General features: G+C 36.4%; 1 long non-coding RNA gene and 1 pseudogene across 1 annotated transcript in view; both read left to right on the plus strand.

Annotated features, from left to right (window-relative positions):
* LOC109104196 overlaps positions 1-25,569 on the plus strand; it is a 34,208-nt pseudogene that overhangs the window by 2,027 nt on the left and 6,612 nt on the right.
* Positions 24,914-25,569, plus strand: part of LOC122138775 — a 4,625-nt gene continuing 3,969 nt past the window's right edge. Inside the window, exon 1 of the long non-coding RNA XR_006155797.1 lies at positions 24,914-24,975. This is a non-coding gene — a long non-coding RNA (uncharacterized LOC122138775). The remainder of the gene's footprint in view (positions 24,976-25,569) is intronic.

A 25,569-nucleotide genomic window follows, 5' to 3' on the forward strand; every position in this document is an offset into this window, starting at 1 on the left:
GGGGTGCGAGCCCAACCTTTATTAGGTATTCACCCGGTACAGGCAATTACTAAAGATTTGTCACGCAACGCAGTTTCTTTGGAGTTTCTGATGGATTTGAAAACACAACTTCTCGCGAATCAAAAGACATTTTTTTTTTATTTTATGTTCCTTTTCAACCTTTGCGATGGTTAAGAATCAAAACTTCTAATGACTTGAAGGCTTTCTAAAGCATTTTTTTCGTTTTTTGTGTTCTTAAATTGATTGGAAATTATGGAGACAGATTAGTCTCAAATATAATTCACGCAAAAAATTCCAGGCGATTCTTTTCACATGCAAGTAAGACAACTTTCACATGCATGAAACCTAATTCACATACACACAAAAAAAATTAATTCGTGCGTGAAAAAAAATATATATTACTTAAGGTATAATATTATATTTCAAAAGCAATTCACATGCTCCAAAATAAAATTATATATTCATAAAATACATTTCACAAATGCAAAACACAATTCGTAGATATACAACTGTGCACAAAACCCCCCCCTTTGAATGTTTAAAATGTGTAATGAGTGTCTGAATGTACAAATCGTCATTTACTACGAATCCACTCGGACTTTGTGTGTGTGGTGTTTTGGAGGACTTTCCTGGCAGAGCTCTCTTCCCGATGGGTCTGTCGTACTCTTTAGCCAATCAGATGCGAGCTTACCATTCAACCAATCATATCATAAGCCACTGAGAGTGCATTCAAGGAGCACGATTCTGCGCACATTTTGCGCAATATGGATTAATTAGAACGGAAATTAAGCCTTTACATCAGTAATCCCATAGACAGTAAAAGAAATGGACACAGCGACCCAATTGGAACTCAATTGAGACAAGTGAAGCCCATTTTTAGCGATTTTTTGGAACTTCCGTTTCTGGCGCGCAGACTCAAACTAAGCTTGATGACGTCAGCAACCTGTCTGACAGATGTAAATCTTCTAGTAGCTGTGCGTGCAAACTGCCATCGTTAATCTTGCAGAGACGGCGAGCTTGGTGCGGGGAGTTCTTTGGCGTGAGTGAGCAGGAATAAGTATTCTGATTAATTATTTTGTATAGTATTTTAAAATATAACGCCAGGGCTTCTATGGGCTTCTCTCTCTTGGCGTCTCCCGATTGCCTGCGAGCTTCTGAATGCACTCGGTGGCTTATGATGTATGATTGGTTGAATGGTAAGCTCGCATCTGATTGGCTAAAAGAGTATCGACAGACCCACGTAGGAAGAGAGCTCTGCCAGGAAAGTCTCAAAAAACACACACACACAAAATCCGGAGTGGATTCTTTTTTTTTTGGTTAGTAAATGGCGATTTGTACTTTTCATTCAGACACTCGTTACATTTTAAACATTCAAAGGTTTTTGTGCACAGTTGTATATCTACGCCTGTGTTTTGCATTTGTGAAATGTATTTTATGAATATATAATTTTATTTTGCGCATGTGAATGCTTTTTTGTGAATATATTTTTTTTTTCACGCTACGTGAATTGTTGTTGTATGTCTGTGGAATAGGTTTCATGCATGTGACCTGGTCTTACGGCTGTGTGACCGGGTGTTTTTTGCGTGACTTATACATTTGGGGAATTATCTGTCTCTCCATAGAGGTCCACTTTGTGGACAAAGAATCTGCTAAATGTGGGAATGCAAATTACCCACGTACTCTGGTAAAGAGTTTGGTGTTTTGTACTCTATTAAACAAGTTAGTGGATGTTGGTCTCCTTGATCCTGACAATATTCAGTAATAGATATATATATATATATAGTATTGAACAAATCACCTTTTTCTCATTAAAGGCTCTTTCATGTTTTTTTGCACTTCCATTTCTTTTATATGTTCCAATACTTTTCCCTGTCACTGTGTCAAATTGCATTTATTACACAGAACTTGATTTCTGAAACTTATTTGTTTTCTTTTCTTTGTATGTATGAATTACTGGGATTGTTATCGACATCTGGTGAAAATTTACATGTCAAAAGCACCTTCGTAAAATATATTTACTGAGAAAAATGGTGACGTGTTTCAATACTTATTTTTACCCCGCTGTGTATATATATGTATATATATGTGGATAGATGCGTGTTTGATTGACAGGTGTGGATGCCGCAGGTGAGGAGTGAGTGTATCTCTGCTGGTTTGTGCCGAGGGGTCTGAGCTGCTGCTGTGGGAGCGACACTGCAGTGCTGATCTTTGCTGAAGAACACTCTAGATAGTCAACAGCAGACGCTTCAGTGAATCTTGCGTGGACTGTGATCTACTCTATTGTGCAGGAGTCTGATCTCTTCTTCTCTGTTCTTCAGTTACAGTCTATAAAGAGACCTTTCAAGCATAGTGTCCACAAGACTGAGTAAATGATTTAAAGTTTCCTGCTTTAAAGCAGCGTCTCAAAATCGCGACCATGACGGTTACTTTCGTCCGTTTATAAACATTTCAGCTCCATCTTCTGATTGCACTCATATTCTGAATATGATGTTTCAATCCTAGAAAGTATGGTTGTTTTAGGTCTACTGATCTACAGATTTTATTTCACGCTGTTTCTCGAGATTTCCCAGAGAGGTCCAGATGCTGCCATTGGACGCGGTATGTGCTCGGTGCTTTAATTAGAATTTCAATCTAATTATCTAATTAGTTTCTAATTAGTAATTTAATTAAACCCTTCAAATTCCCAAAACTCGAACTCAGCTGGAAAAGAACTGGGCAAATGTTAATAATAATAATAATAAGTGTTAATATAAATTTTCAGAAATTAGTTTACATTACTTAACACCTACACTAATTATTATCACCCTCTGTTATCACCCATAATTCTCTGCGGTCTGAGCATGTGAGATCTCCTTTTCAGTGGATTCTATGACTAAGGTGTTTACATGCAACAGGTGGCCCGGAAAGAATCCACCTATTCCAGAGAGTGGGAATCACCGTGAATTTGGAGAATTAAAATATGTGTGTCCCCGCAGCACAGAAGCAGTCATCAAGATAGCACAAGGCATATTTGTAGCAATAGACAACAATACATTGTAAGGGGTCACTGGTGCCATTCTCCTCTTTTATGCCAAAAATCATTAGGATATTAAGTAAAAGATCATCATGTTCCATGAAGATATTTAGTAAATTTCCCACCGTGAAATATATATCAAAAACGTCCTAATTTTTGATTTCATTAGTAACATGCATTACTAAGAACTTCATTTGAACAACAACTTTAAAGATGATTTTCTCTCTCAACATTTAGATTTTGCCATTTGCTAGCTTCCTCTGTTGGGTTCATATAGCTGTCCTGCTTTTTACCTGCTATTTATAGAATCAAGGTTTCTTCATTAATGTTTGTGTTCAAACTATCATATACTACATCATTATTTTGAGATATGGTTTGTACAAAAATAAGAATGAAGCTGTTTCAACACTGAAAAACATGCAGAGTGGTAATTGTAGAAATAAAGTTGGCTTATTTATTTAACACAATGAGTGAATTCAAATGATTTTGTCTTTGAAAGATGATGGGTCTGTTTCTGTGCCAAATTATGAAACGCCTAAACCAGCTTCTATGCTGTTTTTCTTCTGTCTAAGCCTGGAAAGTGTTTTTTTTCCAGGAACTCACTAACATCTGAGGATATTTTCAGCATTTCTTGTCTCCATAACTTTAGTGAGTTTTAGGGATTAGCTGGTCTAGATCATGTTTTATTCCAAGAAACAGCCATACTGATAAACCTACTTTGATTACTTTACAATCAAAATACTAATCATCAATAAGCTGCAGCTCAAGACCATCTTAAGTGTTGTGTCTTCTTCAGCAAAGGATAAGAATAAACACAAGAGTAACTGACTTTGCTCTGAGAGGAGTTTGGCTTTTGTACCCTTAAATGAGTGGGTGTGGCTTCTGGTCCTCTAAAAAGAGGGGGTGTGGTTTTATTCAAAATGGAAAAAAATATATTTTAAAACTTTTACATTTAGTTTCTGTAAACAATCCTGTGTCTTTGTGACCTTGTACAGTTTATTGTATGTATTCTAATACTGAATCTATTTATTAATGGCTTCTTCTTTTGAGGCCATAAATGGCCTTGAAAGTGTCTTAAAATGTTTTACAAAACTGTTTATATAGCTGCCTCACATAAAATAATTGTATGATAAAAATATGATACCTGTTCAGCATTTAGATAATGAATGAGTGGTATTCAATACATTGAGAAATAAAGAAGATTTATTTGGATTTTTAAATCACGGAAAACAGTTGAACAGAATACAGTGAACAGAATGTTGCCTACTTTAGAAAAGTATTATGTGAAATAGCACGTGTTATGCAAAGATATATATTCAGAACAGAAGGTTGTTACATTGTTGTCATCTATGCTGCATGTTTTATTCCTCAAGTGCCAAAATAATGACGATAATGTTGTGTGTTTAATGCAGTCCCATGCAGGGATTCTGCTGGTTCTTAATTTAAGTCTTAATTCACCCTTCCACAAATAAAAGCAATCAACAATTCTTAAAAAATCAGAAGCAGAAAGTCTTAAATTTATAAAGTCGTGGCACTAAATAATAGCATGCACTGCAAATAAAATGAATCTCTTCCTCAGTATTTTTTTTAGTTTTCCAGTATAAAAGTTTAGTATCTAAACACCCTTAAATCAAGAAACATTTACTGGAGATGCAGAATGAAGATATGAACCCCTGTCATGTGAGTATCCTGTGCATAGTATGCATGCAGTGTGCTTGTATATAGTATGTATATATATATATATATATATATATATATATATATATATATATATATGCGCACAGCTTTTATTTTATCATAACTCGCTCACAGAGGTCCTATCACGTGGCAATTGTTGTGAACACTACCTTGTGACTTTTATTATAATAAAATAGTTTCCACACTGAATGGCTGTATTATAGCACAGGTAACAGATGCAGGTTATTCACACACGTACTTTTCATCATCTTCATCTTTCTCTTTCTCTCAATCCCATATTTGAGAAAAAAAGTCGAGTAGTTTGCATCACTGCATATAGCTGTTGGTTAGTTAATCTAAGGTGTTTACATGCAGCATGTTTCTTGTTAAATCCGCCTTATTCCAGGAGTGGGAATCAGAATTTGGGGAATTAAAAATTGTGACCCTGCAGCACAAAAGCAGTCATAAGTAGCACAGGTATATTTGTAGCAATAGACAACAATACATTGTATGAGTCACAATTATACATTTCTCTTTATGACAAAAATCATTAGGATATTAAGTAAAGATCATGTTCCATGAAGATATTTTGTACATTTCCTACTGTAAATATATCAAAACTTAATTTTTGATTAGTAATATGCATCGCGAAAAAAAGTCGAGTAGTTTGCATCACTGCATATAGCTGTTATTATTTAACATTTCTATCATAAAAACTGTAAACTAACATGAAATGATTTGCAGCTTTCATCTCTGGTCTTGTCTTCACTGTAAAAATGATTGTGATTATAATGGTAAAAAAATTGTGAAAATACTTCAGTAAAAGACTCCGTTAAATAGTCCTTGGTAAAGTTCCCTACTACTGTGTGTTGTGTTTTTGCAAAAAAGTGTTTTATGAAAAAAAAAAAGAAGAGTCAAAGTCTGAGAATGAGTGTATAGTTTTGTAGATTTGGTGTGTGCTTCTGCTGTTTGGAGTGTCAGCTCTCAGAAACTATAACAAGGAAAGATTCTCCTGTGTGTGAGCAGCTGAAAAAAACACTGTAAATGTAAAACCATTAGGGTTAATTTTTTTTGAAAGGTTGATTTTATTTGTCATCTAGAAAAGCTGAATAAATAAATACTCTCCATTGATGTATGGTCTTGTTAGGAGTACAATATTTATCACCGAGATGCAACTATTTGAAAATCTGGAATCTGAGAGAACAAAAAAAAAATCAAAAATATTGAGAAAATCATCTTTAAAGTTGTTCAAATGAAGTTCTTTAGCAATGCTAATCATCAAAGTAAGTTTTTGATATATTTATGGTAGGAAATTTACTAAGCATATCTTCATGGAACATGATCTTTACTTAATATCCCTGATGATTTTTGGCATAAAGAGAAATGTATAATTTTGACTCATACAATGTATTATATGTCATTGCTGCTAAATACACCTGTGCTACTATGACTGCTTCTGTGCTGCAGGTGGACACATGGCAAGTTGAATTCAGAAACCTAAAATGTTGCTACCATATTTTTTTACAGCCCAGTCAACCACAGCTGCCAGCTTTTTCCGCCTGTAGAGGGGGTTATGGAATGCTTCAGCCGGCTGCGGTGGCGTCTCCAGCGCTGGCATGCACACAATACTAGCGGTGCTTCACATGTAGAGTTCGGGCGGCGGGTACAGCATGAAGGGGGTGATGCTTGTGCCATGAAGGGTTCTCCAGCATTAATGTGTTTGCGGACAACGGGCGCCAGGGCCGGCCTGTTTGGGTGCCGTTGCCCGATCGCGGAGGAAGTACTGGCCCGGGTCGGCTGGAGGTGCTTCCGCAGTCCTCACACACACGGCGATCTTTGGAGCTGCCATACGGTAAGCTGCATTGCTGCCGCATCACCGTGGATCTTCCGCAGGTGAGACTCCAGAGAGCAGCGCTTGGCGCGGAAGGCTTTCTCACACAGATCACACCGCACGGATCGATACCCGCGCACAGAGAGCAGACCAGCCGATCAGTACCTGCAGAGGGCCTGCTTACTGCTTCTTACAGGGAGCCAAACTCATCCTTCTGTGTTTTGTAACAAACTTTCCTCACTGGTCAAAATGACCTGAAGGCCTGAAATGAAATGGAAATGAAATGCTGATTTACTAAAATCTCATGGCCCCCAGAATATTCTGTTGTATGAATATCTGAACTTGCAATTACATCAAAATAACATCAGACTCCCTCTTTCTTCAAACAAACAAACAAAAACAGTTTACCCAGCTTCAAGCATTGTTTTTTTTTTTTTTTTTTAGGCAGGTTTTGTAGGTAGGTTTCTATAAAAAGAGTAAAAGCTGAGAAAGTTACATTTTTTATCAAACACTCACATCTAGATCATATTCAGTAAATGTAAGTAAGTGAGTGTTTTCCAAAAAATACCTTGTGGCTAATCAGCAGCAAGGAGCGTGTTCATTCATGAAGGGGAGGTGTTGTATGGTATGTTTGTGAATTTAGTGGAGCTATCAAGATAGGGGGTGTGTTTGTTTTGCATTTCAAATATCACCAGTGTTTCTCAGAAATCACTGCAAAACCTTTAACTGTTTAACATGTTTACTACTGTAGCGCTGTCTCTTTGTATCTATCAGATATAAAAGATTAACTAAAAACTAAAAACCATACAAAAAAATCAAATAAATTGAAATGGAAATTTTAATTCACATTTTAATGAGAAACGATATTTGAAATGTTTATTTCATTTTTGAGTTTAACTTTTCAACTACTCACACACATTTTCAAAACTTTGTTTCTTTTTTTCAAAACTTCAAGAATTGCACACAAAATGCAAAATGCCTCTCATCTCTTGCAAAAATGAAGCACTGCCTTCAAAATTATCACAAACACACCTCAAAAGCATTTGCAAAACACATTTGCCATAAGATTAATTCCTGTTAGATTTTTGTGTGGTTACACAAAGAAATAAAGTGTATGTTTTGCAAAAAGTGTTTTATGAAATTGAAAACGAAGTCAAAGTCTGAGAATGAGTGTATGGTTTTGTAGATTTGGTGTGTGCTTCTGCTGTTTGAGTGACAGCTCTCAGAAACTGTGTGACAAGGAAAAGATTCTGTGTGTGAGCAGATGTAATGAGAATAAATTTGGGTGTGAGTTCAAGCGAATTCTTGTGTAATCTTACCGGTGTGTGTTCTCATGTACCTCTCTTCAGGTCTCAGGTGCCGTTGAAGCCTCTTCCCGCAGAACCTGCAGGGGTGTCTCCTTGATCATACCGTGGCACTTCGAGGTGACGCGCCGCGCATGCGCTGTAGAGGAAAAACACTTTATGACACACGGAGCACAAGAACTCTGACGAGCCGCTGGATTCACGCGCCTGGAAGCAGAGCGAGAGACATATGAGCTTCCCTGGAAGATACAGGACCAAACCCTGGAGGATCTGCAGGTGCTTCCACCTTGCTGAGCTGTGGCGCTGAGGCCAGTGCAGGGGAGGAAGAGAACCGTGTGACGGCTGAACTTTCTCCATCCTGCTAATCCTCCCCAGTGACGCTTCCATAGAGGTGTGTGTTTAAAGTAATGCATGAGAGCGCTCTGACACTGACTCCAGACCAGCGCTGGGGAGACTGAATACAGACACTGAAACACACACGTGTCACAGGCCAGTTACACACTGACATTAGCTTTTCCTTAAATTAATATACTGTATATATATATATATATATATATATATATACATATATAGATATGAGATATTATAGACATAGATATTACTTAATTCAATTAATTACCATTAATTAATTACTTAATAGACAGTATATATATATATATATATATATATATATATATATATATATATATATATATATACAAATATTTCTATAAATAATTATTTATTTTTAAAAAAAATAAAATAATGAAAAATAATAACAACCATGTACATAGTAAAAAACCTCAGAACCCCTAAAAAATGAACTAGAATAGTAAAAACAAACAAACAAACAAATAATATTATTACTTTTTTTGTTTTTTTTATTTTATAATAAAACCAAAGTATAATATATATTTTTTTGTTTGTTTTATAAAAAATAAATAAATAATGTCAATAATACTTATTATATTTTCTATTCTCTTTTTATTTTATAATAACAAAAAATAAAATAATAAAAAAGAACAACACAAAATAAAAAAACCTCCAGAACCCCAAAAATAAACCAGTGTATAGTATTTTATTTTATAAAAAAAAAATAATGTTGTAAATAATAATTATTATGCTTATTTTTTTGGCAGCAATAAAAAAACACAATGAAAAAAACAACTATATACAAAAATAAATCCCAAAATAAACCAGTGCATAATGTAAAAGATGATAATTATCTAAGTTGTGTATAACCTCTGAGGATTTTTGAATCTATTTTGTTTCTAATATATATTTCAATCAGATGAGAAAAAAAAAAGCTCTTCCCCTTTGTAATGTTTCTTTATTTCTAAAATGTTTAAATGAACAATTCCTTGATGAAATAAAGCACTAATTTCTTGCTAGCTGGACGAGTGTGAGAAGAGCTGTGATATTCAATAGAGTCTCAGTCAACAGAGTGACAAAAGCCATTCATGTGTGAATATATTTACATAAACACTAGTACATGTTTTAAAAATCGATCATCGCTGCCTTCGCTTCATTTCCATACCTTCATGTCGCTTTCTTTCTTCTGTGAAATACAAGTGAAGGACATCTTGAAGAAAAGGGTTGAAAATGCAGATTTCTTGATTTTAATTGATTCACATTTTGATTCTCAAAATATTGATTTTGAAATATCAACAATCCATCAGTGCTGTTTCAGCTGATGTGAGAACAAAACTGAACAACAGAAGGTGTTGAAATAAACAGAACTTACTGAAACAAATCATGAATCATGATTTTGATCATATCAATAATAACATCACATTTATGTGATGTCTATAAACTCTGAGATCAGCTGAAAAAAAAGCTTTTTTAGAGAGGAGCATTATGATCAATATATGCACTATATTTGCATGATATTTCACTGAACGTGGTTCTTTGATATTAAAATAGAAGGTGACACTTTTATTTTAAGGTGTCTTTGTTACAGTGTAAATATACATTTAAGTACTGAGTAATATTATATTAACGACAGGGTTAGGGTTACATGTAACATGTAAGACACCTTAAAATAAAGTGGTTTACCAAATAGAATAATTACTTTAATTATAAAATAGTTAAAATGCGATTAAAATGCACAACCTCACAATGCATTTTTTATTAATAATATGTTTTTATTAATACGATACTGCAATTATGTTTGTCAGATCACTTTAATAGAGTACCGGTTTTCGAGATTTAATGCCTTAATGTCCAATGAATAAAGTGAATCGAATCGCAAGCTTGTGAATCAGAATCTCGGTCTCTGAGCCTGCAGCCAAACCACACTGGACAGAGCTCTTTTCTCCGTTTGTGTTGCGCAGAAGAAGTGCGTTCATGTGGTTTTGTAGAAAATGTTCTGATGGGTTCTGTTACCTGTGTTTGGACTGAAGCTGGGCTCTGGCTCATGTGTCCACCTGTCCATCCAGCGCAGGCCGACTGCTTTCTCTTGACCCGCAGGAACTGAGCGAAGGGCATCTCCAGACTGCTTTGATTACGGCTCGCTGTCTAGAGAGTCAATCTGAGAGCGGATGATTTCCATATCTCTGGAGGAAGAGGGAGGACACAACCTGGCCGCTTTAACTGCTGGCTCAAGCTGGGTTTTTGCATGCAGTAGAGAGAACTCCCTGGTCTCCTCATTTAACTGGACCTGCCATGCAAATGGGCCTCCGGCGGCCCGGGTCCGAAGTGCACAGCAAGCTCAGCCGCACTGCTAGGAAAATGTTTGCTTTTATTTCACGTATTCCACGTTGATTGTCTGTCGGTTTATGTCACCTAAACTGGGACAAAGGCAATTCAATCGACTACTGCTTTACTGTTTGACTAGCTAGTTTAGACCTCCCGGCTTCGAATGGGCTTGAACGGCTTTCAATAGTCCCTAACAGGTGTGCTTTTCTTCTTCACACACGTCAAAAGCTTCGCCCACATCATTTACAGTATCTGTCAGTCTAACCGCTCCACATCCCATCCGCCGTGCTTTAATGTGTTGGAGTGCATCTGTGACAAAAACAGTGCAAACAAGCTACTGGACAGAGACCTGAACTCTGGAATTTCGTGTTGTCCAAATTACTTTTCAGCTAGTGTGCTGAACTGATGGCATCTTAAGCTGAAAATGAATTTGTAAAGACATTAAAAAACAAACTGAAATGAGTTTAGGTTGAAGCTATAAAATTGCACTGAAATAAAAAAAAAAAAAGTATATTAAAAGATAATGATAAAAAAATTAGAAAATAACTAACGTTAAAACATAAAAACAACAATTTTTATCAAATAATACAAAAAATCTTCGTAACATCGTATCTCAAATGATATTAAAAAAAAAACTATTAGCAAAGGTCATTTTATTTGTAAGCTATTTACCAAGGCGAAATATAAACTCCTAGTTTCATCTAGTTGAAAATGTGATGGGACTGGGGAACCTAATAATAAGTTAAAACTGAAATAAAAAAGAATACGCCTACTGTAAAAACTGTACAGAGTTAAAAAAAACAAACTGGAATGAGTTTAGGTTGAAGCACTAACATTGCACTGAACTGGAAAATAAGCATAAGGCTCAAATAATAAAACAAAGTCGATTAAAAATAACGATCATGAAAAAATCATCAACAAAATGACCTAAAAAATAACAATGTTAAAATAAAAAACAGAACATGTTTAAAATAAAAATAATTGAAAATAGTTACTAAAATCTGTAATTGTATCATCAGTCTCAGTGATATGAAGGTGGAGGTGGTTAACTCTGAAATAAAAATCTAAAACATTCGTGAAAACATTTTATTAAAGCTAGTTACCAAGAACACACATCTCTAGGGGGGGTTTTTACTCACAGCATCTTGACATTGGAGAGATAAAAATCAATATAAATAAATACGATATAGACATATTCAATAAGTTTAAGTTGAAGTGACTAAAACTGGCTAATGAGAAATATGTTTTGGGGATAGTACATATTAAAAATAAAAACTAAACGACGATAATTTATTACAACTGGATAATTAAACTGAAATAAAAATAAGTATATAGACATCTTAAAATGCTAGCTGAAATGGGTTGGTTCAAGGTGAAAACGAAAAAACTGAACATTTTAAAACGGATCAAATACAATTGTGACAGATAAAAAATGACAAAACACAACAAAAAATGGATACACACTTTAATATTAAACATCAGGATGCAAAGCATTCTTGTGTCCTTATTTATGTCTTCATCGCGCCCAGAAGGCTTGATTTGATGGATCCGATTGTTACTAGCACAAAGGCGGCATGCACTGAGAGCACCTCATCAGTGCTGTCTTGCTGTGTTCATGTTGTGTGTGAAGGTGACACACAGGGTACACTAGATACATTACCGTCATCCACACACATCGCGCTGGTAACTGTATGCAAATGTGCCGTGAGTGAGAGTGCATGCGCAGAGAAACTTTCTGTGAGCCGAACCGTACACAGCCGACAGGAGACACACGTCAAACAGTCCACACACCACGACTACACACTCATTTTGCATGTTTCTTTGAGCGCTGGCCTGCTCAGACATGAAGAAAGGGCTCTGCGTTTGCTGACTGGAAATGGGCTCTGTTCGTCATGTGAACCACACCTGCTGGACACAAACACAGCAATAAGAGTCTGCAGCACAGATCTCTTTCAGTGTTTCCAGTGCTTCGCCAATCTTCAAGATTTTTGGCACTGCAATTTTGAGGAATGTATGGTGGAGTCCTCAAGTGCAGGAACTGGGTCACTTATGATCGAACTAGATGAAATGATATTTTACATCAATCATCCGATTGCTTACCATCAGGCACCAATTTGGTCATGGACAAAGCATCTGCTAACTGACTTAATGTAAAAGGTGTAAAATGGCATCAAGAAACACCAGGCCTACTTCTTAATAACCACATGATGATAAATATATATAATGCATACATGGTAAGTTCCATTCATAATATGAGGTTTTGCCTCGCGGTCAGAGAAATGTTGAAACTCATGTTGACATGCTTCATTAAGGAGGTGCAACTAAGAGTTCCACTCCTGAAATGAAACCGCGGCGGTCATTGGTGGACCACCCTCAAATCCCGACTTGACTAGTTGTCCCACTCCTCACGTGGTGTATGAAAAAGAGCATTTGAAAGAATGTTAGGACACAATACAGCTGGTGGTAGCCATTGATTTTCTGTGGGGGGGGATGAGACAAGGGAAGTCAATGGCTACCGTCAACTGTTTGGCTACGCATATTATTCAAAATTATGGGAGTAGCTTCGCAAGAAACAAACACAACTCAACAGCGTTTTGCAATCATTTAAGAGTGGGTACATGATGAGGGGTTTTTCATAGGTTGGGCGTGACACTGGTCCTTTAAGAACACTTTTGGAGGATCGTAAACGCGGCAAACGTCGACACTAAAAAAGTAAATTAAAGCACGAACAGACTGTCGACTTAAAGCCAGTCGTGTCTACAGAGCGATCCTCCAGTGTTTCTGCCACTGGGGTTTTGATTTAGCTATGTTTAAGTTAATGTGTTTATGCATTTAATAGACAGGACTCGCGCTGAAAAGCGGACAGTTAAGTCTGTGCGCAGATCATACTGGTGGGACTTATGCATATTCGGCGTTGCAACCAGAACTGAGCCCCGTTACGAACTCGCCCCACACCTATATTCCCTCGTGTCCTCTATCAGCTCCGCTTATGTTGTTCTGCTCGCTGCCTTGGCCTTTCTCTCTCTGCACAAATGCTGCTGTATGTGTATAAAATCAGTTTCCATTATTACGATTATCCGCCGCCCTTCTTATTGACTGCTGTTCTTATGTGTGTTTGGCTTCGCTTAATGTAGATCATGTGTGTGTTCTGTCCAGAATCCTTTTCAGCAAATAACAAAATAACTCCGACGTCAGCGATGTTTTTTTAGCGCATATATATTACGACATATACCGTTTGTCTGAGTGGATCAATCGTTCCGGCTACCGTGGAACGACTTCTCCATAAGGTGCTCCGTCAAGTTTAGGAAGAAACTATGTTCCTCTGAAACGGTCATCAGAATGTTCGTCACAAGTTATCTGGTCTCATGTGTTCTCTGACAACTTAGCACAGAGAGACGGGGTATTCTATAAGACTGTTGCGGAGGATGTATTGGATTCGTTGGATGTTTCAGCTGGACTCTCATCTAAACTATGTTTTAAATGTTACTAGTTTCAGAGCTTTCAATGAACACTCAAAAGGTTAACCCTTGTCCCACGGTGGTCAGGAAATTCAAACAATGGGTGTGTTTCCACATAACAAATAGAAAACTTGGTTTTTCATAGCTCAAATCTGCTCAGAGCATATTTTTGTGGTTGCATTTAAGGTTTGAATGTCTAGAAGTGCTCCGTGTTCTCTGTCATAACGAGTGACGTACCACCACCTCCAAAAGTTCGCAGAGACAACATCATGAGACTAACAGACAACGGAAGTATTGCAACTCACAGAAAACAGGACGGTCTCATTCAACGTGGAGATAGAATTGTTGCTTAATTCCATAATTATGAGTCCGCAAATATACAGTACAAAAATTAACCATTGACAAACAATGAATGAGATCCACAAATATCGCGCAGCTGCCGCGATTCACAATGAATACCGATGGTTGTTTGACATATTATAGAGTGTGTGAATAATGCGTGTATATTTTTGCAAGATCATCTGTTCGTTGTTCAGTTTAATTGTTATGTCGGAAACTCGTTAGATTCTATGTGTTGTGGAATCTTTTCTTGCATATTTTTTTGTCCAGTTTATTATGTTGTATTGTTAATATCTTTACAATGTCATTTGGTCATAATCTATTTATTTTGGAAGTTAAGCAACAATTCTATTATCTCCATATTCTCGGAACAGTGTCTGGCCAATGGTTCTCTATGAAACAAATAGTTATGTCCTAGGAACGGTAACGAAACTACCTTTCGAATAGTTATCAATCTTTTACTGATGCCCACCAAGGTGTTAGCATACCAACCTTTGAATCATACATCGTGTAATGTCTTACGTTTCCTGAAGATATTTTTAGTTGGAACGCTCGTCGAACTGATTTTCAGAGAACATTCAAAGTAACGCTCTCATATGTTAGCAAAAAATAGTTGTGTGTGTGTGTGTGTGTGTGTGGTGTGTGTGGTGTGGTGTGTGGTGTGTGTGCCGTGTTATTTTTCGTGGTGTGCTGGTGGTGGCAGTGTCCGATGCCGTGTGAGTGACGTGTCCCAGCATCCCAGATGAGCGGCTAGAAGATGAGGCTGGACCTCTGGAGATGTCACTCTTGTCAGTCCCAGTTTCTTACGTTCTCTCTACAGATGATTCGTCTATTTCCGTTTGCCGCTGTTCACGCAGTGTTGTTGCTTGAGATGTCGTGTTTCCCGTTCTTTTAAAAACCAGGAATGTTTTTGATGTCCGAGCGGATGTTGAGTTGTCCTCTCTCTCGTATCTTCATCCACACGCGCGTGTGAGATCGAAGCTCCCATCCAGAAATGTGAGGTGAGTCAACAAAAACTACTAGCATATTTCACTCAACGTTCTGTCTCTTAAACTCCGTGTGGACGTTGTATTAACTCTTCAGACTTTGTCATAGACCTGTTGACTGTAAATATGAGTCGATTCATTATCATGTGCAACTACAGAAGAAACTTCCATCAGCGTTCATTTGGAGATGTTTCTTCTCACATCAAGCGGATTTGCTTCAAAGTTTTCCAGCAGCAGATGTTTCGTCGTTTTTCACTGTAACTCAAGACTGAGGAGCTTTTCCAGATAAGGCATCGTGGTCCGTCAGTTTTCTTCATCCTTCACAATTCGTGAGGAGTTCAGGACGAAGCATGTGACTATAAAAATGATGGGGGCAGAAGTGTAATTGTATGTAAAGGGATCTCATGCGGAGCACTTCGAAGTCAGCAATCTGTGAGTGAGTTCATCTCCGTGATAGTGAAACATTTAATTTTACTTTCATCGCTTCTGCTTAATTCTCTCATTGAGGAAGTGAAGCAGCAAACTCACAACTCGAAGTGAACTGTTAACTCTTTCTTCTGATACGTTTACCATTGAATTGTGTGAAAGATGACTCTGAACACACACCACACACACACACACACACACACCAACACCACACACACACCAAACACACACAACTATCATAATAGATCTTAAACATAAGTCAATTTATTCTGTAGTGCTTTATACAGTACAGTTGGGTCAGAGCAGCATCACGGTGATAAACAGGAAAACAACAGTCTAGTGTTGCAAAAATCCATCAGTGATGACAACATTCTCACAATTTTTACTAACGCTTTTAACACTTATATTAATGTTCAGACAAAATGTTTGCTCTGTTTATGGACGCGGTATTCTCTTATCAATATTTGTTATTGAAGATATTTGCATTTCGCGAACTTGTTCCTAGAAAATGCCTTTTTGTAATAATATAGAAAGTGAAAATGGACATTTTGCTTTGAGTTAATCACATACAGAAAGTTTTTTTGTTTACATAATAGATGTGTGTGTATTGTGTATATTTTTATGGTGTATAGAAATACACATTCAGTCTTATATTTTGAAAATATTAACAATGTATATATTTGGTATACATAATATATATACTATATAATATATATATTCTATAGTATACACTATTTAATATATAATCTGAAATATATAATGTGTGTATTTTATATATACATAAATAAATATAAACAGCAGACACACCCATTATAAACCAAAACTTTTTTTTTAGATGCCTTCATTTTTGACAGCAGTAATTTGAGTAACAAATGCTAGTAGAATGTTGTACAGGAATGCTAATCGGTACAAGAAACCTGGAAACTTTCGTTTTTACAACTAACTTTTACTGTCATTACTTCAAATCAATTAATTTCAAGTTTTATTCTCATCTGATAGTTTCAGTGCCATCAAATCAATAATAATACTGAATATTAATAAAAAAAAGTATTTTAAAGACAACTAAGCAAGTGAAAGGCAACAGTTTTAAAAGAAAGAGAAGTTTCTAGGCGTGTCGTTTTGGGCATTGTCACGTGGTAACATCAAAGGGAAGGAAGGAAGTATCTTGGATTACGTTGAGTATGGTAAACCCTCAGTAAACATGGATATATGTCAGAGTGACCTTGATATTACCATCTGATCTGATCTGATTCACAGTACGTTTTGTATCATATACCAGAAGTGAGTTAAACCTGACGTCTCATTTGTGACTTGTTTTGAGTTGTAAAAAATGCAGGAAGTTTTCCGTAGGGTTAATGTGTGGAGGTTAGAGGTATTAATAACAGCTATAGAGTCCACTCCCATCCCTGTGTTGAGTGTATTGATCATGTGGAAGTGTGTTCAGCAGTGTTTGTTTCATCAGGGGAGTATAGTTTGAATCTGTCTGTAGATGAGTGGTTAGGTTTACAGTCAAGCCATCAGACGCTTCCTCTTTACCTTTTCACTGTCTCAGACAGAAAAAACACTGCTGATTCTCTGATCTCGTCAAAGCAGCGTTCATTCCGTTTGCATAAACTTTAATAAATAATCGAGGCAGAGTTTAGGATTCAGGAATCCAAGAGGGACCCACGTGAAGGAACGTGTGATCAGGAAAGTCTAGAGTATTTATCCAGCTAACAGAGAAACCTTCTCATTAACTTTCACTAACCGCTTTTTAAAAAGTTCTCATCATGTTGAGAGAAAACATCCTGCGGTCAGCATTCTTAGAATGTCCTTTTGATGTTATTTGAACTTGATGAAATGTTTTTTGTAACCTTTTAACACATCATGACGAGAAAACTGGATGCTGTTTTTTTCTGGTTATTGTGAACGGTTAAGGAAACATTTTGATTTATCATTTGGTAAAAGAAACAAGTTGTGGGAAACATTACTTTTAAATGTTCTGAAACAAGCTGTAACGTTTAAAAAAACAGGTAGATGAACAGTCAACCTATAAACTATTCACTAAAAAATTGAGATTTATGCAGCATTTTTGTCATATTTGTCTGAGATACAACTATTTGAAAATCTGGAATCTGAGGGTGCAAAAAAATCTAAATATTGAGAAAATCATGCTTTAAAGTTGTTCAAATGAAAGGTCTTTAGCAATGCATATTACTAATCCAAAAATTAAATTTGGATATATTTATGGTAGGAGATTTACAAACTATCTTCATGGAACAATGATCTTACTTACTCCTAATGATTTTGGCATAAAAGAGAAAAATGTATAAAGTTTTGACACACACACATATAGGGGGGGGGGGGTGTTGTCTATTGCTACAAATATACCTGTGCTACTGATGACTGCTTCTGTGCTGCAGGGACACAGATATTCTGTTAGTTGCAAATGATTAATCGCAATAATCGCATCCGCATTTTTGTTTACATAATATATGTGTGTGGTACTGCATGTATTACACATGCATGTATATATTTAAGAAAAATGTTACGTTTATATATAAATATATTTATATATAATATAAATTATATGAAATGTAAATAATATACATGTAACATGTGTCTTTATATATAGATAAATGTACACAGTAACACATAACATGTATTATGTAAACAAAAACAAAACAAAAGGTTTTTGTGCCAATGTTTTGAGAACCTTATTAAAGAACAGATAATCTGAAAGAGTGTTTTGTTCATCATTTGAGAGAACTGTGTCAGAGCGTTTCCTGTCATCTGGTAAGTGGATGTGCGATGGTGTGCGCCAGGTTCAGTGTGAACTGATTGTTCTTTCTGTCTTCCTCACCTCTGATCAGAGCGAGTCAGGTCAATGCATGACTCAGTCCTCCATTCAGCTGCACTTGCTGCTCTGTCTGCTTCCTCTGCTGTCTCTTATTGCTCTCACTTCCACTTTCAACAAATATAAAACTCGTGTTCAGCCTTCAGTCGTGTTCAGAAATTCATAACGTACAGTGACCCCAAAAACAAAAACATCATGGATGGTTTTCTCTTCACAAAACGCCACGCTTGAGTCTCAGTGTGTTTGAATCAGTGGATGTTTGTGCATCTTTTGTGGAAAACTGGAATGACTCTCAGTCAGATGTCGGAGGTGATTGTGGTGATTGATGTTTTTTTTTTTTAGTGAAATGATCGGAGATGAAGCTGTTGTATTGAGCGGAAGTCACGTATTGTTGTCCACGCTTTTTAACTGAGAGTGTTGCACAGGAGGATAGACAATGTTTCCCACATCCTCTCGCGCACACACACACACACACACCATTCTGCTGCACAATATCAGTGTGTCACAGCGCATGCGTGTGCTCAAAGCGTGTGTGATTCTATATGTGTGAACATAATGCTATTTCATGTCTTGTTTTTTGACAATCAGCTTCACACCTCAGATGCAGAAAAATGAAACTGTACAGTTGTTATCTTAAGCAGAAGTATTTTTTAATAAAGACTTGTAAAATAACTTTTTTTAATGCCTTTCATCAGTACTTTTGTCATTTTCCAATAAACCTAAGCATTCTTAAATGATGCCTCATTCATTATTATTTAAAAAAAAAAAAATTTTTATTTGTTTAGTTAAAAGGGAAATTGTAAATAATAAAACATTTCAGTAAGCAATGTAGCAACTGGGAAAAAAAACATGTTATTAAAACATGTGGTTCACTTACAAATATGCAAGTAGACAGCTTGTTATCCTTTTAAAGAGAATATATGTCCTCTCAATATAATTAATGACCCAAATAAACAGAGACCCTCAATCTTGGTACACTATACACAGTGATGGTCACAATCAGTGGAGAGTGGTTTGAGTTTGAGGCAGGTGAAAAGAATGCATGGCGTCATTTATGGCAAGTAGAACGATGGTAGTAAGAAACAGCTACCACTAAGGCAAAAGGCATATGCAGTAAACAGTGACAATGATGAGACGCGAAGTTTAATTATTCATGCGCCCAGTGCATGATGGGAAACACGGGATCATAAAACTTTGATATTTCCTTGGTTTGCTATCCTAACACAAACAATATTCCAAGTAAACCTATACTTATAAGTTCAATACTTTAATTTCTACCAAAGCTTAATTGGCAGTACTAGAGTTATAGGAATTTACTTTATATTGTCCTTAAATTCTATGCCTGAACTAAAGTAGGTTAATGTAGAAAATTACATTTGGTTTGATAGTAGAGATTTACTTGCACGCCGCACAAAATCTTTTTTTATCAGTGGTACTTGTTGTCTGACTAAGAGCTAAAGCTGCTGAAGTCTAAGAAAATAGCGGCTGTTTTGTTCTTTCATGTCACATTTTTGCTTTTTTACACACTAGCTGAACACATTTCGTTTGGTTGGAGTGGAAGAAGCCCCTAATATCAGCAGAAAAACACCACAAACTCATGATCCCTGCTCTGAATCTGAGCCAGGATTACAAACTATTTGCTTATATTTTCCACCATGTTATGAACAATATTTGATCGCCTGATCGCTGAGTTTCATTGTCAGAATTACAAGCTGGTGCAAAATGATGAACATGGTGATTTCCTGCTGCATTTGTGGGTGCTTTTGTGGAAAAATCAAATTTTATATAAGTACTTGATACTTAAGTGGAACATGTTTTTAAACACTGCATTTGTACGTGTTATCAGCAGCAATTTTAAGTGTTTACTTTAATGTGCTTTGTAATTGCTATCAAAACGTTTTTTTAAGCATATCAGACTGTTTTAAGTGTTGCTTTTAAGTGTTTTTAAGTGCTATCAGACAGTTTGTTAAGCATATCAGACCGTTGTTTAAGTGTTTCTAAGTGTTTTTAATTGTTATCAGGACAGTTTTTAGTGTTATAAGACCATTTTAAGTGTTTTTAAAATGGTTATCAAACAGTTTTAATGTGGTTGTAAGTGTTTTTAAACCTTTATCAGGACACGTTTTGAATGTTTTTAAGTGTTTTTAACACGCCTTATCATACCCGTTTTAAAGTGTTTCTAAAGCGTTATCAGACAGTTTTAGTTATTTTTAAGTGGTTTTAAGTGTTTATCAGATAGTTTTAGTTCTTTTTAAGTGTTTTAAAGTGTTTTTAAGTGTTATCAGATAGTTTTAGTTTCTTTTAAGTGTTTAAGTGTTTTTAAGTGTTATCAGACAGGTTTTCGTTCTTTTACAGTGTTTTTAAAGCGTTATCAGGACAGTTTTAGTTCTTTTAAGTGTTTTAAGGTTTTTTAAGTGGCTATCAGGGACCGTTTTAGTTCTTTAAGGTTTTTAAGTGTTATCAGGACAGTTTTAGTTCTTTAAGTGTTCTTAATAATGTTATCAGACAGTTTTAGTTCTTTTAAGTGTTTTTAAGTGTTATTCAGACGGAGTTTTGGTTTCTTTTAATGTTTTAAGGTGTTATCAGGAACGTTCGGTTTAGATTCTTTTAAGTGTTTTTGATTGTTATCAGACAGTTTTTCGTTCTTTTAAGTGTTATTCAAAGTGTTCAATCAGACAGTTTTCAGAGGGCTTTTAAGTGTTCTTAAGTGTTTATCAGACAGTTTTAGTGTCTTTTAAGTGTTCTTAAAGTGTTTATCCAGACAGTTTTAGTTCTTTTAAGTGTTTTAAGTGTTATTCAGACAGTTGTTAGTTCTTTTAATTGTTCTTAAGTGTTTTATCAGACAGTTTTAGTTTCTTTTAAGTGTTCTTAAATTGGTATTCAGACAGTTTTTAGCTCTTTTAAGTGTTTTTTAAGTGTTATCAGACAGTTTTAGGTTCTTTTAAAGTGTTTTAAAGTTTTTTTAAGTGTTATCAGACAATTTTAGTGTTCTTTTAAGTGTTTTTAACTTTGTTATCAGACAGTTTTTAGGTTCTTTTTAAGTGTTTTTAAGTGTTATCAGACAGTTTTTAAGTGTTTTAAGTTGTTATCAGACAGTTTTAAAGAGTGTATCGATGGGTTTTAAAAGTTTAGTGTTTTTAAGTATTATCTTGCTTTGCTTTTTATGTTCCCAATTGACAGTTTATTTTGTTCTTTGTTTTTACTCATAAGCTAACTTAAATTTTGATCAGTTTCTCAGGAAAATCAGAACCTCGTATTTTAAGCCACTGTGTATCTCCAGTAAATGTATCTTACATTTAGGGAAATCCTTAAATATTCATAAATACTGGAGGAAGGAGCATTCATCTGTTTGCCGTTGGTGCAACTAACTAATGTCGTCAGGTTGATTCTGGTCTGGCATGCTTTTACTGAAAAGCACAGCTGCAGGTTTTCTGACTGAAGTCTCTGTACGGTCTGTGTCGATTTTCAGTGTTTTTGCAGTGAACAAAAAGCACTGTCAGGCGCGGGCCACCGTCATGATGTATGACGATGGCAGTAAGCGCTGGTTACCGGACGGTTCTGGGGCGCTCAGGCCATCCAGCAGGGTTCCACAATCTTCCCAGAACCCCAGTAACAAACAGCTTCAGGGTGGTGGGACGCAACCAACAGGCCGATCAGCAGGTAACTCTGCTTATGCCATTAAAAACTGTTTTGAAAAAAATGTGTGAGCACAAGGTAACCAAGAAGTTTAGATGTGTGTGTGTGTGTGCCGCTGTGGGGTGTGTGGTGTGTGTGTGTGTGGGTGTGTGTGTGTGTGTGTGTGTGTTGTGTGGTGTGTGTGGTGTGTGTATGTGTGGAAGCCACAGCATGATGTAGGAAGGAAGTGGTGTGGGGGTGGTTTTCTGTGGTGTGTGTGTTGTGTGTGATGTGGTTGTGTGTGGAGTGTGTGGTGTGAAGGATTGTTGTCTCTTGCTGTGAGTGTGCGTGCTGGGCATCATGGGCAAGTGCCGTGTTTCTGTGTCGTTCGCAGCAGCCCCTATCTTGCAGTGGGTTGTATCTCAGAAGACGTTTCAGTCTCACAGCCTTTTTGAATTCGGTCTTTCGTTTCCTGTAAATCATGTCAGATGTGGGCGGTGCACTGCCATCAGTTCTGCACAACACCACGAAAACACTGGACAATACATCAGCCGGTCCGTTCCACTGCGTTCAACAGATTCTACCTCTCAGTGTCAGAGAGGAAAACATAAATTATGAGGGCGAGTGCTACATCCCTGAGAATGGTGCTGAGAATTGTGAAAAAAAAAATATAAAAACTTTTTACAAATTATTTTTTTACATTTATTTATTTAGTTAGTTAGTTGTAATTATTTATTTATTAATTCCTTCATTTATTCATTTCTGTCCCTCTGTGAATATATAGTATTTATTTATTTGTTTCTTTATTCCTCTGAGAAAATGTATTTATTTAGTTATTTGTTTCTCTAAGAAACATTAATATAAATATGTATATATTGATTTTCTTTATTGGTTATTTCTGAGAATATCCAGTATGTGATTTGACTTATTTTTTTGTTTCTTAGATATGTTTATTATTTATTTATTATTTACTTATTTGTTCATTCATTCATTAATTTATTTGTCCCTCTAATTATTTAATATTTTAATTAATTTATTAATTTATTTATTTGATTATTTATTTATTTGATTGATTGATTGATTGATTGATTGGTTGATTGTCCATCTGTGAATATAAAATATTTATTTGTTTCTCTTATTAGTTTGTTACTCAGAGTTTATGTAATTTTATTTATTTATTTATTCATTCATTCATTTCTGTTCTTCTGAAAATAGATAGAACATTTATTGTTGTTAGTTTGTTTAATATCCCTCTAAAGACTAACTTTATTCTTCATTCCTGTCATTGTGTCCCTTCTAAATTAGTTGAATGGATATAGTATATATATATATAGTCAATATGTTCATATCCAATAGAGTTTTTTTGTGTCCTCATGACGATCTATGTAATTTTAGTGTATTTTATTTGTTTGTTCATCCATTCATTCATTTCCCTCTCTGAGAATATTTAGTAATATTTTATATGTATTTTATTCCATGAATTAACGATTTTTTATCTATTTATTCATCAACACTTTTTACCCACATATTCACCAACAATCCAGCCCTTTGAGATTGCACACTGCTAGTTTTATGGCCAGAGCCGCAGGTTCCTGTGAGTGTTGTGTGTGTGTGTTTGATGAAGATCTGATTCCTGTCTGTCATCCGTGTGTCTCTTCAGGTGGTCATTAACTGTCCTCTGGTCCGAGGGATCAAATATAACCAGGCCACTCCCACGTTCCATCAGTGGCGTGATGCGCGGCAGGTCTGGGGTCTGAACTTCGGCAGTAAAGAGGACGCGGCTCAGTTCGCCAGCGGCATGATGAACGCGCTCGATGTGCTTAATGGAGATGCCGGTGAGAGCTCTTTAGGAAAAAAAAAACATGTTTTTAGGAGTAAAATGTACTATAAATCAGTGTGAGTTACATATCAACAAACCTTCAGAATACAAGAGGAATAAAACTATGAAGGCTTGTGTGTGTAAGAGAAAAAAATCTTTAAAGATATAGATTGGAATTTAAATCTTACAGGACGCAAATAGCTAAAATGCAGTAAAATAGTAGGTTAGATATGTTTTAGAAGTCAAAAATAGACCAAAAAGGGCGACCAGTGGGCATGAAAACACACTGGTTTTGGTCGGTAGTGCCTCGCGTGAAAACATGTAAAAACAGTTGTATGTTTAGAGTTTTTGGTTTGTGGTTCACAGGTGATGTCCGCTTCCTCCTCGACCACACTCAGAACGGCCGCGAGCGCTGAGGAGAGATAGAGCATGAAGAGGATAGGTACAACCATCAATCTTCATCATGACATGACAATCAGTCCTGATTTACTCATTTATTCTAGTCACAAATCATTCATTGTGAACTTTCTCTTCATCTGTGTAATCCTAAAAAGTAAAATGTATCACAGTTTCCACTAAAATATTGTGCAGCACAACTGTTTCCAACAATGATAATAATCAGAAATGTTTCTTGAGCGTGTGTCTCTGTGAAATGTGTGTCTCAGGCAGGAGCAGCAGGAGAGAGAGCGACTGGAGAGAGAGAGACAGGCGTCTGTTGCTCCGGCCCCGACTCCCTGGTACCTCATTCCCGCTCCTGGCGCCTGCCTCTGCACCCGCCTCCTCCACCGGAACCTCCACCCTCTCCAGGACCCCGCCCTCCCCCCCCACCACCCACTTCTTCAGGAGGAGGCCCCGCCAGCCCCCCCAGCCCCCACCCTCAAGGAGAGAGAGGAGGAGGAGGGGGAGGAGGGAGGAGGGAAGAGGGTTAGGGGTAGGTGATTGAGGTCCTGGCCGGGGCGCTCGCTGGAGTCTAAACTACGCACAAAGTGGCTAAGGTCAGGTCAACATGATCATCTTAATGATTAATGAGATGCATGTATGTCTGAGCTTGCCTGTTGTCTGCGCTTGATTTGACAGTTGAGTAGAGCAGGTCCTTCAACTTGTTGTCCATGATGCGTCACAGCTACAGATCTGATCACATGACAAGTTAGCTGTTCAACCTGGGGCCTCAGGATTAATTAAAATGAGGCAAAATAAGCATTAAAATAAGCTAAAACCACTCAAAATCAAGATGTCTTTAGTTCAACAGCTAAAGGACTGTGAAGAACCAGGATTCATACAGTCTTGGAATTACTGGATATATGTGACCCTGGTCACGATAACCAGTTCTTAAAGGGTCATTTTTTTTTGATATTACGATTTATACAACATCATTGATACACCATCAACTATCAACATACAAATGTATTGTAGGCTATTGCTACAAATATACCTATGCTGCTTATGCGACTGCTTTTGGGCTCGCAGGCTCACAAATATGGCAATAAAATCAAACACATATTAGATAAAATACATATAAACTCAAATGAAATAAGTTTACGTACTAAAAATCAATAAATTATTATTTTTTTAAATTAAAACTGCAAATA

This window comes from Cyprinus carpio, chromosome B10, assembly GCF_018340385.1.
Source record: "Cyprinus carpio isolate SPL01 chromosome B10, ASM1834038v1, whole genome shotgun sequence".
Classification (NCBI taxonomy): domain Eukaryota; kingdom Metazoa; phylum Chordata; class Actinopteri; order Cypriniformes; family Cyprinidae; genus Cyprinus; species Cyprinus carpio.